The sequence below is a fragment of the Cryptomeria japonica genome, chromosome 10, assembly GCF_030272615.1.
Source record: "Cryptomeria japonica chromosome 10, Sugi_1.0, whole genome shotgun sequence".
NCBI lineage: Eukaryota > Viridiplantae > Streptophyta > Pinopsida > Cupressales > Cupressaceae > Cryptomeria > Cryptomeria japonica.
The window spans coordinates 585,618,069-585,633,200 of NC_081414.1; the positions used below are offsets into that span (position 1 = coordinate 585,618,069).

Sequence of the window (15,132 nt, forward strand, 5' to 3'; positions counted from 1 at the left end):
TATTTAATTACTTCCTCCTCTAATTCTTGTAATTTTTTCGTAGAGTAATAGGGGATCCAATTTTATTTTATCAGTTTGTGATTCTAGTTTTTATACTGGAAATTTATGCTTGATTTGTCATATGTAGTTTTCTTATTTTTACCAGTATGGTTTAGTTATATTCTTGAATATTGTTTTCAAAATTAACCTTTGGTATAGTGCCAAGAGTATGTTTTTGGGGGGATCATTGGGTTAGGAGTTCAAACCCTACTATGTGCACTTGAATTTTGACTTTTTATTTTACCTAATGTGAGGAATTTAGAATTATTTTTGTATTTGTGGAAATGGTTTAAATGGGTTAAATTAACTATTTATATTTAAATACTTATACAATAAAATAGAAAAAATTGTAAAGAGAAGAATAAAATAACAATGGAAAGAGGTTATTTTATTTGGAATTTTTAATATTAGTAAAATTCTAATTTGAAGATTGATTAAAGAAATTGATTTTTACTTGGAAAAGGAAATTAAAGCAATAAATATATATAATAAATATTATTTGAGATATTAATCCATGGAGGGTTAATTATTTTTCTGTCTATGAGGGATGATTATGGAATATGGTGCTTGTTATGGGCTAACCAGGGAAGGGTGATTTTCTTCACCTCCCCAATAGGGTAATGATGACCATCAATATTATTTATTTTCTCCTTGTCATAACACATGTAGTTAGTTCAACCAGGATGGGTTGTTAGTTCTACATGAATGTGTATGGTTCCTTTACTGCCAATTGGTACCGACTTGCTAGGATACTCTGTCATGAGGGTCAGAAGCTTATCAAGAGCACCATGAAGCTTATGCTTCATTTGGTTGCGCAGATAAAACACCTAGGTCATATGTTTGTCATCCATTTTGCGAGAGGAGGTTATCCAGGACAAATGAAGATGACACATCCGGAGACAAAGAATTAGAGATTCTAGATAATTTTTTTGTAATAATTATATGATGTACATTGTATCTTATTGTAAGAGACCAGAATGGTCACATGTAGAAGTTATGTAAAAGACCTATAAGGTCCATAATGTAAAAAGCGATAGGAATTCGTCATGCAATGTAACTAACAAAAGAAAGAAGAGAAAAGCTACTAACATACTAACTCACTAACATGCACGATTTACTTTTCTTTCTACATGTGCATGCATGTTCGTATTTAATTTTCAATTAGTTGATTTAATTATGCATTTGCATGTTAATTTAATTCGTAATAATCTCATGCACGCGATTTACTTCTACGCATGCGCGCACTTAACTCGATCTCGTAAATAATTATGGTTTATGCATGTTATTAAATCTTCATTCACACTTTACTTGTGTTACTTTTACTGCATGCATATTTAGTTTCGCATGTTAAACTTGAATTGCATGAATGTTAAATTTCTCTTGTTATTTGCATGTCAGTTATCATAAACTTCGCATGTGCATTAATGGCCATTTTAAGTTAACTATACTTGTGAGTTACTATGGTGGTTTAACTAGGATTAGGACAAGTGGGTCCTTACAATAACTATAGCTAAAATTCTCTAACACCCCCCCCCCCCCCCCCCCCCCCTTAAGTGAAACTTGGGGAGAAGTAAAAAAACCTCTAAATGCATGAAATGCAAGAATGGGTCCCAACAACAAAAGGGTTGATGAGGTACCCATGTACAAAAAAGAGGTCTCTCAAAATTGGAGAAAATATGAAAAACCTAGTGGGAGAAAACTTCTCTCCAAAAGAGAGAAAAACCTGACTAAAATCCTCCGAGTCAATGTCCCCCCAAAAAATAGGAATATGAAGAACATCCTCGAAGCATAAAGAAGCTATAGATAATTATCAAATGATAATTTCTATAGTGTTAAATGAAGAACCTCCTCTAAAACCAAAATGATGATCAAGATCAAGAAGATAAGAATCTACATGAGTGCCCCTAATGACACTACTCAAAAAAATAAATGGAAAACAAAGGAAAAACGTCTAGAAATCAAAGATACTGATGGCACATGTGAATCTGCATGAGTGACCCCAACAACACTACTCAATCATGCAAGAGAAAATTGCAAGTAAAAAATATAGGTGTCAATAATATAAAGAACTTATCAACTCTGCATAAGTCGCCTCCACAAAACTGGAATGCAAGAGTGTCTATAGGGTAAAATCTCCATCTCACCAAAATACAATCACTACATCCAGAAAGTACATGCCTAAACAATTACTAAATGCATAGCTCACTCTAAAGAGAATCCAAGGAAGCATTACCACCAAAAATAAAATCCCCTTGTAATGCTGACAAGAGAAAGGCATGTCAAGTGCACTTAAACTATGTGTCACTATGAAGTGCATGAATGGCAATAAATATCTAAACATTCACAAGAAGGTACTTGTAACTAAAAAAGGGTATGGAAACAATGCACGCATGCATGGAACAAGAATCTCTACGATTGAATGTCATTGTAGAGGGACACTCACCAGACAAAGGTGTGATGGAAAAACAAAAGGCACTACACAACCCCCCATGCAAAATTAATAATACAATGCATGTACAAAATAGGGAACAATAGAATGTGCAAAATACCCAAAAACCATACCCAAGAGTGGCACTTTATCTCAGTGCAACTACAAACAAACAACTTCATCGAAATGATGCTCAAATAAGACAAAGTGTTGGAAATACATGTAGAATAGCCCAAAGGATGCCATAACACAAAAGACAAAATAAAAATAACTTAGGAGAAATCTAAAAAATGAACTTGATATTTGCATAGAGGACATCACCCTCTTTTCAGTGTGATTTGGTTTGTTAAAAATGGAGTCTAAATGTGCAAAACATGCCTCTGGAAGTGCGAAATTGAACTTCTAACTTTGAAGACCTTGTACAAAAAATTACAATAGAATTTGAAAAAACCAACACCACTACATCAGTGCCAAAACCAACTTTTCGATGACATCTTATCTATGTAATTTCAACTTTGTGTGACCAATTTATGGCCAAAATAATAATTGCATATCAATTAGGGCGTGGAAAGCTTGAAGGGTTTTCAGAAATGGAAAAATTTCCAAAAAGGAAAAAATTTTAAAAGTGGAAAATTTTCAAAAACTTTGATGCGGGTATAGGCTGGCATAGGTGTAGGTATAGCACATTTTTCTCCAAAAGATGATAAAAATTGTCCACTTGTAGATCCACACAAGAAGGCAAAGTTGGCGACCTTGCAATGCTTCTAAGAATAAAAACTCTCAAAACTTGAGAAGGGGTTTGTTGAATCCATGCTCTGATACCATGTTGAATTCAAGCCTACAAGAACAAATAGCAAACAAAGAACACCTTCCGCAAATGAGAGTAGCAAGAAAAATATGTTGTATTCCTCAAAAGAAAAGATTGCATAATAAAGATTACAATGCATAAATGATTTATTTAAAGAAAGCAAGAGATGCCCTAGTATATAATTAGGAGAACTAAAGTAAAGTATGAAGGAGCTATATAAAGCTAAACTAAAGTATCTCTAAGTGAACTTAAGCTAGAAAAGCACAACTCTACCTAAAATGTTCTAACAACAACAGTATAATGGAATACATGTCTTGGGAACAAGAGAGATTAATATAGTTGATTGTAACAATAACCAACATGGACTTAATCCAATATATATCAACTATTATGACATCATCAATTATTCCAGATATTTACTCTTTTGTAGTTCTAGTTTGCATGTTAAATGTTTGACAAAATGTACACCTACAATTGATTTACAAATGAATTTGTAAATTGGATTCTTTGCCAACTATTTGTTAATATGCTTATGTGTCTTGAATTGCAATATAAGTGTTTGTGAACATTCTTGTATTTGTTCTTAATTATAAAATATTGAATGGTTTCCAATGTTCCACCAATTTTTTTATGAAATTCTTGTGAGCTTAAGGTTGAAAAAATTGCAAGTTGTTAGTTTTTTTGGTAAGGATGTAACAAAAAAATGTGTACATAATATACTGAGGTAAAAGAGAGGTATTTTAATTATACTAATGTATGAATATTTGTACCAAAAACATAAATTTATGGGGTTGAAATAAATTAGGGCTATTTATTAGTACCTTGTGAACAAATTTTGTTGCATTAGTTTATTAAGTGAATTCCTCAAGGATCTAAAACAATGAAGACAACCCAACATAAAGAATAGATTTTTTTTTTGTTATTGATTCACACATAATTGTTTAAGGAATTTCTAGATTTTTAAGACGTGCAAATCTCATTATATTCATCAACTAATATTAATTTTTATAAAAAAAATTAAGTAATCTTTGTATATATCACTATTTAAAACATGATATACTTTATGTTAAACAATGCCTAATGTAATTTAATTTAATTCATTCTAACAACTCAATTAATTTAAAATATGTATATTTTTATATTTATTTATTTAATTAATAAAGTCATTCACATAAAAATTATCTTAACCCTTTTCAAAAGAATATTGTAAAATTTCTTAAGAAACAATACTTATAAATGTTCACAACAAATTAAATCAAAATAGGTTGTAACATTGCTAAGAAAACTTGTTAATTGCAATTGAAAATGTATCTCCTTACGAACTAGGAACCAAAACCTTTATGTTAAATAAAATCAACTATTGGATTCATTCTTACGACTAGTTAGAAAAATAAATTTATATTCTTAATAAATCATACGCATGAATATGAGATGATCTAAGGCATCTAAAATACATTTTGGATTGGTTAAGAGAAACATTTCAATAATGAGTAGTAATTGGACAAATAAGCACAACTTTTTAGCTGTTAATTTATTTTCATAAATTATGAATTATGTCAATGGACATGTTAAGTATCAATAAATAGATATTTCACACTTTTTCAATTAAAAACTACACCACTTGTTTTCTCATAATCAATTGAGTAACAAAGCAAATTTGTAATACCTAAGCATTCAAGTTATAGTCAAGATAAATATATTTATTGTAAATAGAAGGTATTTTCTAGAATATCAAATGCTAATATTTCAATCAAATTTCAATTCCATAGTTTTTAGATCAAATTTATTTTAATCCATTTTTTTAATAACTATTCACACTAATGCATCTCTAATAAACTAAATACTCATTAGGGTATACCCAAATAATTTATTATCCTTCCAATACTATTCTAACTCATATGCATTTAATAGTGTACCTATATTTATTTTATATTTTTTAAGTGTCTTGACAGAAAGAAATCAGTAAATTTATAACTATTCATACTAACTAGCATGACGTCGATATGTCCGAGTGGTTAAGGAGTCAGACTTGAAATCTGTTGGGCTTCGCCCGCGCAGGTTCGAACCCTGCTGTCGACGACTGTAATTTTTTTGTTCCTCCACTTTATGAGAGCTAAATCAAGAAATTATGTAATTTAAATTCTTTGGCATCTATTACAGGCATCCTGTCAATTCACGAGGACATTAATTTCTTGCCTCTGATGCTCTCACATCACCACTGTCGCTGTTTTAAATCCTTCAGAATCTCAGATCACGATACAATTAATTAAACCGAAATCTCATGGCTGTGTCCAGCGATTCAATGTTCTAAATACTTATTTCTACTGCACCAAAAGCCAGAATCCTCTCCGTTTCCCTTGCTGATTCGAAAGTGACATTTGCACAAGCATTAAGAACCCTAGAATTAGGTAAACTCTGATACCCTTGCAGCACAATGATTAAATTCGAAAGTGACGCGCACAGGCATTAAAATCCGCAGAATTAAAGTCTTCGATGGTGGCATGTGACCGTCCGCTTAGATTCTGTTACAGGAATTAGCCACAAAAGGACCAGTGGAAAGATAAATGCTGAAAGTAGCAGCGTAGTTATGGCGTCCTAAAACAAAGGGTTTTATGTGGAATTCTCTGGTTTTCTTCTCTAACCTGTCAGCGATAACGGATGGCATGAAAGGATTATAAGGTAATTCTTCCATTTCTGCGTATATGTACATCAAGAAGACCCTAAAAAGAAACAAATTCTTTGCATACAAAGTATAAAGCAGTTAAATTCCAATTTCCTTTTCTAAGCTGTAAGATATTTTTCTCAAAAAGTATTTCTAAAATTCAAAAACAAACTAATGATGTGATGCCACATCAGCACATAAGTAAACATGACTTAGTGCACACCCTCCTTATGGGTCTTATGATAATTTGGGATCATTTAGAACACCTTCACAAAAATGCATGCTTATGTGGCATCATATGTGACCATATGAACTTGAAATTTTGTTTTCAAGTAGGGGACTTGACAAGTATGTTGTTGTGTAAAATTGATTTTTTTAAAAATGTCTACATATGATTTTGAAAAGCTAAATGTCTACATATGATTTTGAAAAGTGTGAAGTTAGGGTGAGCATGTACTAGCTCCTCTCCCCTACCGACGCAGTCAGATGCAACATAGCAAAGATCAAGGATGCAAACCACAATTTCACTACTAGATGTTATCAATTATAATGATTTTGGCACGCTATTTTTAAACATAGTTTATTTCAAATGAAAGAATTTTCTAGTGTCACTTGTTATAAATAATAATCCTTTATTATATAGATGAATTTTTCTGAAAAAGTGTGATAATTTTAAAAATGTTTAACTTTATTAAATTAATTAGAATAATTATAAATATAACATGGAGAACAATAAATTGACTATTTGAAAATAATACTATCAATTGCACCTTAGTGTGCAATGGGTGTGCTGAAGAGGTGTGGAAGGTCAATTAGGGAAAATTTTGGTCTATTTGTTGCATATATTTGTGTAGTACATGAGATCATTTGGTAGGTTTCAAATCAAATATCCATTCACATATAGGGACCTAAACATAATTGAAATGAAACCTTTTGAATTGAGAAGATACTTAGGCTCCATTACTAGAAGGCTCATGTTATGTTTGCAATAGGAAGAGAGGGAGAGATGGGGTTAAGGAGATAGAGATAAAGAGGAAGATAAATATAGAGATAGAGATGGAGGAGATGGAGATAGAGATGGAGGAGATGGAGATGGAGATGAAGAATGAGGAGAGAGAGAGAGGAGAGAGGGACAAATAAAGATAGAAGAGATAAATATACAGGGGTAGAGAGATATGGAGAAATAACAAGATAGAGATATTGGGAGAGATGGAAGAAGAAATATGTAGAGATAAATAGAGAGAGAGAGAGAGAGAGAGAGAGAGAGAGAGAGAGAGAGAGAGAGAGAGAGAGAGAGAGAGAGAGAGAGAGAGAGAGAGAGAGAGAGAGTAATGAGAGATATAGATATAAGGAGATATGGAGAAAGGGAGTGGGTGATATATAGATAGAGAGAGGGAGGGATGTGGAGAGAGATAAAGAGATAGGGATCTAGAGGATATAGAGGATATAAATAGAAAGAGATAGAGGGGAGGGAGAGATGAAATGAATAAGAAAGAGGTAGGGATAATAAATATAGATAGATGGGGAGGAAGAGATAAGGAGATAGAGACAGAGGGAGCAAGAGTGAGAGAGAAAGGTGACGAGGAGCAATAGAGAGAGATGTATAGAGAGGTATAGAGAGAGTAGGAGAGATGGAGTGAGAAGGAAAGAGAGGAAGATATAAAGATAATGCGATATAGATAGAGAGGGAGTGGGAGAGATGCCCAAAGATAGAGATAAAGAATGAGAGATACAAAAGGTGATATAGACAATTTATAGAGGATGAGAGGGGGTAGAGATAGAGATAGTGATGGGGAGGGAGAAATAATGAGAGTATGTGTGTGAATGAGAGAGAGATATGGAGATAGAGAGGGAGAGGGGAGAGATATATAAATAGATAGAAAAGGGAGAGAGAGAGGGAGAAAATTAGAGGATATATATATATATATAGAGAGAGAGAGAGAGAGAGAGAGAGAGAGAGTGTTATATATAATGTGAGGTAGAGAGAGGGATATAGAGAGAGAGAGATGGAAAGAGAAAGATAACTCTTTATATCTTTGTCTCTTTCTCCATCTCTTTGTTTTAAAATGGACGCAAATTAGGTGCAAGAAGTAGAGTATAAATCTCATTTGGATGTTCTAGACATGTATTATTACAATGCAACAAAGCAGCGTATATAATGAAATTGGGTGGAAGGGTCCACCCCGCGACGAAGGGTCCTAACTGCCCCAAGACTGCAGGGTTGGGAGGGACTATAGTTCTGCAAGTGACCCCCCTTAGAATAGTAGGGCATTATCATCCTAATTTTCCATCGGGAATAGTTAGTTCCGATTTGCATTGCCATAGTGTAAAAAATAAAAAATAAAAAATATTAATAAAAAAACTTAATGAAATAATCCACTTTTATTGAAAAAAAAAAAAAAAAAATCTCTTAAATTTCTGAACTCCAAATACAAACTCATTTTTATTTTTTCAATTTCACTTAATATTTTAAAATTAGATTTTATTATTTTTCTTACTATTTCAAATTTGAATTGCCTAGAGATTCCATTACCTCCAAATGAAAATCTAGCTTAAACAATATTATATACAAATAAACTTAAATAAAAAATATATTTAAATATATAATTTATTATCTTATATTTAAAATTTACATTATATAATAAAAATATAATTATAATATAAATTTTATGTAAACTAAATATATAATTTCATTTAAAATTCGTAAATTATATTTAATAATTTATAATACATCAAATATATAACGATTTTATTATAATTTATTACTTTTTTACTTTGTTCTAATTGTGTAATAAATATGTTAATCATTAGGGCATTTTACGTGTTCCTTATAGATTTTTGATGCCTATCTCCCTTGCTAAATGGATATTAACTTTGCGATAAAAACAAATAAAATTGCATGACACAACATACTTGAATAATCCCCAGCAAGAGAAAAATGAAGAGAGTTTGCAAGATATTATAATATTGAACAAAGAGCATCGTCATTTGATGTGCATCTCCCAAAGCATTAAATGCTCTGTTCTATCAATAGTACTGACAAAAATGGGTAGCAAACATTACAAAACCCTACCAATGTAAAGTGTGGCAGACTAAATGGATAATATGAAGCAAAGATGAAACTGGCTATGACAAAAATGATGTAAAAAAACAAACTACAAAAGTTTGACGGTTCGGATCACTTCAAATGTCTTGCATCGTATGCAAAGGATATGTGTCATCTGTCATCGATCATCCATCTTAGCTCTATCGAGTTCAAATAAGACACGCTTTCGATGTAATTATTATTTTTATTTTTTTCCAAAATTAAATCAAAATGTTGTAAATACGAAATTCAAAACTTAGAATATCTTCTTATATAAGAACTTGAATAATTTCAAAGTTTGGCTGTAAAAAAAAATGCAAAAGAAAGACAGATTGTGTTATAAATGTTCAATATATGTTAATATCCTTTGTGCTTAGTACACTAAATACATTTTAGTGTGTTTTTTAAATTAGAAATCATAATAAAAAAAAATTAAAATCATCTGTTCATGTTGTATTACCTATTTGCAGACCATGTAGGGTCTTATACCATACTAAAACTTATGAACCACACAAGGTCAAATAAAAAAAAAAACTAAAATATCATCGGCTATGTATCATGTCACTTTCAATAAACAAAGGAAAAACAACACAAGACAAATCATTGTTATGATAGTTACAACTCTAGGGGAAGAGAACCAATAGCTAACATAGTTCCAATACCGCACACTTATTGCCATATTGACCCCCCAATAGTTGTCATAGTGAAAAACACCATTAATAAATTTGTTTTGTACCAATAGTCGATCATTTTTTGTAATTTTTTGTTCATAATTGGCCCATTTGTGCACCACAATTGGAACATTTGTGCAAAACTATTGGGACATTTGTCCACAAGTACTGGCATTTTTGAGTGGACAATAATTGGAACATATTTAGCTAGGTATCGAGCAACACTTTGAAATGTGTACTTTTTGACCTTTGTGCGCATAACCGATTCCACAACGTGCATCGTTACTACCCAGAAGCCAGATCAATATCTATAAGCAATTAAGTCGCATACGAAGACAACTAAAAAAAAATCAAAATCCGATGTACCGTTTAGGATCTGTGGGTGTGCGAAGTTAGCTATGACGACTATTGGTGCTCTTCCCCTACATATTGTGCATTGTGCAAAGATAGAAATAAACAATTTGCGTTAAAGGAAAACCAACCATCCAAACCATACCTATAAATTTATGTTTGTTAATCATTATCATTCCCATTGAGGGTCAATATCCAAAATATCTTCATTGGGTCTAACCCCTTCAATTGTGAAGTCCTCCCCATGATTCACATGAATTTTAATGTGTATTAAGATTTTTTAACTTTTAATTTTATTAAGTTGGACATAAATTTATATTTGTTTACTCATTTAATAGATTATTTATTATCTTACATATATGCACATATAGATTTATGTTCATTTTGATAAATTAATATCAGTGTAGAATATTGATTAATTTATTAGTTAATTCAAAAATAATAATGTAAAATGAATGTCATATTTGCCATTAGAATGTAGTTGAAAGTATTGATAATTAATTAGTGACTACAAAATATTGATTAATATAAAATTTGCAATAGGAAATTAAATATATATATATATATATTGATAAACAAATTTAAAAATTCACATTCAAAGAATTAATATTGACATTGATTCTATAATTATGTAATTAAATAGTTAATTGGAGTAGATATTTATAACTTTTTGGGGAAAACACTATAGATTAATATCTACATCTATCAACCATTTGAAAGCACAAATATTGATATTGCAACAAAAAAATATTGAAATTAAAATATATTTCCATGATGTTATTTGTTCTTTAAATGTGAATATTCAAATTTATTAACCAATTTTTTTAAATTGGATCACTAAAAGTTAAAAATTTTGAGTTTGTATTGTAAATTTTAGCGGAAACAAGCTACTATACAAATCAATATTTGCTAGTCTTTTGACTAGTTATTATTAGCTGTGTAGTTTTCGACTATATTCCAATGGCAATGACTAGTCACTACATGACACCTTTTCATATGGTTTATTCAAATATTCAAATTTTACTTTTGACTTTAGCCTCATCCAATTTAGAGTCAATATTTGAGGAGTATCTATTTGTTAGTTAACAAATCTATCTTTATGAAAATTATGCTCAATTGATAAAAACAAAGTTACTAACAATTGGAGAGATCACCATTGCATTGATGATCTTCCTCTGCATTTGAGAGTGGCAGTTGCCTCATATGATGTAATTGGATTTTTTAGGTATGCTTCTAACCAGAAAGTAGAAAGGGAAAACTCACATTTGCACATAGTTATGTTATGTATGTGATAAATAAATATCAATATTTGCACACTTCAAATGTATAAGTTAATGTTCAATAAAATCCAAGAGCATCTTGAAATGCACATACATACACCAATGGATGAAAGATTGACTTTTGATTTGAAGTTCACTAATCTCATAAAGATATGAATGGTGCTCTAATGAATATTATGTTCACAAACAAAAACAACATTCTATTTCATATAATTGGTTCTCAGTCTCACATCAAATCTTGATAGAGATAAAAAATCAAGACCTATCCCATCTCTTTTTTGTTATAAGTGTTGACTTATAATAACACTATGGGGTAGATGCAAATAATCCCCCCATAGCCAAAACCTTCTTTTTTTTACATACTTATAGACCTTTCTCTTAATGAGTCCTTTTAGTTTCTGTAACTAATTCTTTAAAAACAATTACAACTAGCAATCGCACCCTAGGGTGCAATAGGTACACTAAAGAGGTGTAGAAGGTTAATGAGGAAAAAAAAATGTTCTATTTTTTGCACACATTTTGCAATACATGAGGTCAATTGGTAGGTTGTTTAGCAAATGATTTTGTTTGTGCAAAAAAGGTCTCAATGGGGAAGTGATATACAACTAAAGAAAAAACCTTTGAATCAAGAAGTTAACTAAGTTGAGATAGAGGGGGGAGAGGGATAGAGAGATAGAGAGAGGGATAGGTAGAGAGGGAGAGCTTGAAGAATTAAAAGATTGAGAGAAGGTGAGAGGGAGCGAGTTGTTGAAAGATTGAAGTTTTAGTCAATAATAAAATTATAGGTGCACGATGAATAAAAAGATAAAACTAATTATATTTTCTTAGCCAAATAGGTAACTAATTTTTCCATGAGAAAAAACACATCTCTATAGAAGGGTGATTCCTTATACTAGATCCTACAAGAAGATTTTAACTTGATTCTTTTTGGTTTATTTATTGATCATCTCACTCCTTTATTTTAGATGTATATTGAAGTATAAGAGGTAGGTTACCTACATTGATTGGTAAGATAGGTGCTAGCAAGTTGACCCCTTGTCCTTGTGAGATTTTGCCAAGATCAAGAGCTCAACGAAATGTACAAAATAGAGACACAATATAGGACAAGAATAAACTATATTCTCATCAATAGAAAATGATCAATAGTTGTTGTCACAATGAATATGAGCCTGCTTATATAGGCAATGCTATATGGATATGTGAGCACACAAACATGACATGTGGCTCAATAAGAAACAATGGTAGGTAGGAAATAGGTGTGGGTAGGTAGGAGAAACAATAAAATATTCCATACGAGGTGGATCACCCACCGAAGGTGAAATTATCACTCCACAATTTAAGTGGATATGACAAAGTAATAACAAGATCAACACCATAAAAGATGGAAATTCTCCTACACACACTATCCCAATGTGGCACAAACACCCAAGTGTCTCATACCCAAACTACTATGAAATGCATTTCCTAAGTAAACTTAAGTAAGGTGTAATAATATCCAAGATGAATATTTATTTACACCAACACCCCCCCTTAAGTGCAACTCAGGGGAATGCACTTAAGTCTACAATGCAACTAAGCAATGCAAGATGGGTCCCGACTACGAGGCCATGTTAGGTACCCATGTACAAATGCAAATGCATGCAAACCAATGCAATGAAATCTCTCACAAAGTGGGGAAAGAGAGAAAAACCCAATGGGAAAAAACCCTCCCCCAAAAGAGAGATGAAAGCTATACAAGATAACTCTCGTAGAAGAATGTGAGGAACAAAACCCCATGTGAGGAAAAAGTCCCTCCCATATGAGAGAAGAAGAAGAAGAGAGACTAGGAAGCCCCCCCTCAATGTGGAATCTGCACCAATGATAGAAGCTCGATGATGAATGAAGAAACTGCTCCACGAACATCGAACCACGTTCCTCCCCTTAGGAAGAAACAAAACCAAAGGTGTATCCACGAAGTCTCCCCAATCATGAAGGAAAGATGTATAAAAGAAACTCACGATAAAAGGAATCTCTGAAAATAGTTCAAGTGTCCCCATGTCGATGCTGAAAGATACCCCCTCCAAAGGTGGTAAACTGCACCACACTGCAGAAAAAGGCACTCCAAGATCTAGTGGAAATGAATGTAGAACATGTCCCAAAGACTCATATGTCTCCTCTAAACATAAAGAGACCTCCTCCAACTGTTGAACATAAGTATCCACAATCATGTCAACCTCGAAAGAATGATCATGTAGAGAATGAACAAGAGGGTCAGAGTGTTCCCTCGCAACAATCGAAGAAGGATCATCTTCATCAAAGAGAAGATGAATGTCATCAATGATGTCTCCCAAATATGCAATGTAGGACTCCACAAACAAACCTACAATGTCTGTCAAGTAGTCATCCCAATCAACTAAAGTTGGAAGACATGGAATATCCTGCTGCACTAAATCACAAGAAGGCGAAATTGTCTCACTAGCTGCATCATTAGGTGCAATAGGTAATGTGATATCAATAGGAGGAGATGAAATACAAGGCTCAAGAATGAGATCACAAGTGAGAATCCCCAAGTTCAAATTCCCAAAGTTCTCCCCATAATATGAATCAACCTCACCAATAGGACCAAAATGTGAAAAAGAGTACAATCGAGATGCATGATCAACCACCCCAGTCGCAATGATAGCTCTAGTGTCCAAGTCTCTAATGAAAACTGACTCAGGTGTGAACTCCACAACTCTCTTAGTTGTGCCATGTGTGATTTGATAGATGGAAAGGAGATTGTTTGTCAAGTGGGGTACACGCAACACATCATTGAAGGAGTTATCCCCAATGGCAATAGATCCTTTCCCAATCACATCCATGTATGTATTACTGCCCATCAAAATTTGCGGCATGGTGCAAGGCTCAAATGTAGAGAACATAGACTGCAAAGATGCCATATGATGAGAAGCCCCTGAATCTAGAAGCCATCTCTCTAAATCATGACTGGTAGTAGCACATAGAGCTTTTCCTTTTCTTGTCCCAAATGAGTGAGTCTTCCCACTTGTAGAAGCCATGAACGCTTGCCTTTTTACTTTTGAATGTGAGGAAGTGGAAGTTGATGAATCATCCTTCTCGTAGACATTAGGCAAATCAATGTTATGCTTTTTGAGGATATGTGTGAGCTCATCAATCTTCTTAGAATGGCAACGACGCTCCTCATGACCAAAATTTTTACAATAGGCACAAGTAGGTATCTCCCTCTTTGGTGAGTTATCCCTCTTGGAAGAGGATGAATCTCCTTGTTGTGGAGAAGATGATGTTGTGTCCTTAGGCTTTGATTGCCATTTCTTCTTGTTTGAGTTGTCCTTTCCTTGATTTCCTTTGTTCCCTTGATTTTCCACTAATGCTTGAGACTTAGAAGCCTTAAGAATGCCCATGCTTATCAACTTAGTTTGTTCCATCATCAACATTTCAGCGAAAGCATTAAATGTAGGCATTGTGTAGCTTGAACCCATTGTCATCCTATGGGTTTGGAAACTAGAAACAAATGTTGCATATTCTTGTGGAAGCTTGCCCATCAAGTTAAAGATCAATTGAGTATCCTTCTTATCAATGCCACAATCTTTGAGTTGTGTCATCAACTCATTTGCCTTAGTGACATAATCTTGTATAGTATCAAATTTCTTGGGATCTAACATGGTGAGATCACTATCAATCTGATATCCCCTAATCTCATCAACTTGATCATACAAGTCTTGAAACTTTTTCCAAGCATCTTTGATTAGAGTACATTTCTCAATATGAAAAATGAGATCCTTTGATACATACTTTTTGAAGGTACCAATTG

General features: G+C 32.7%; 1 non-coding gene across 1 annotated transcript; it reads left to right on the plus strand.

The window, feature by feature from the left end:
- The first annotated feature begins 5,272 nt into the window (after window positions 1-5,272).
- TRNAS-UGA (transfer RNA serine (anticodon UGA)) lies at window positions 5,273-5,354 on the plus strand. The gene has a single exon. It is a non-coding gene; the product is annotated as a tRNA-Ser (tRNA).
- Window positions 5,355-15,132: the final 9,778 nt, after the last annotated feature.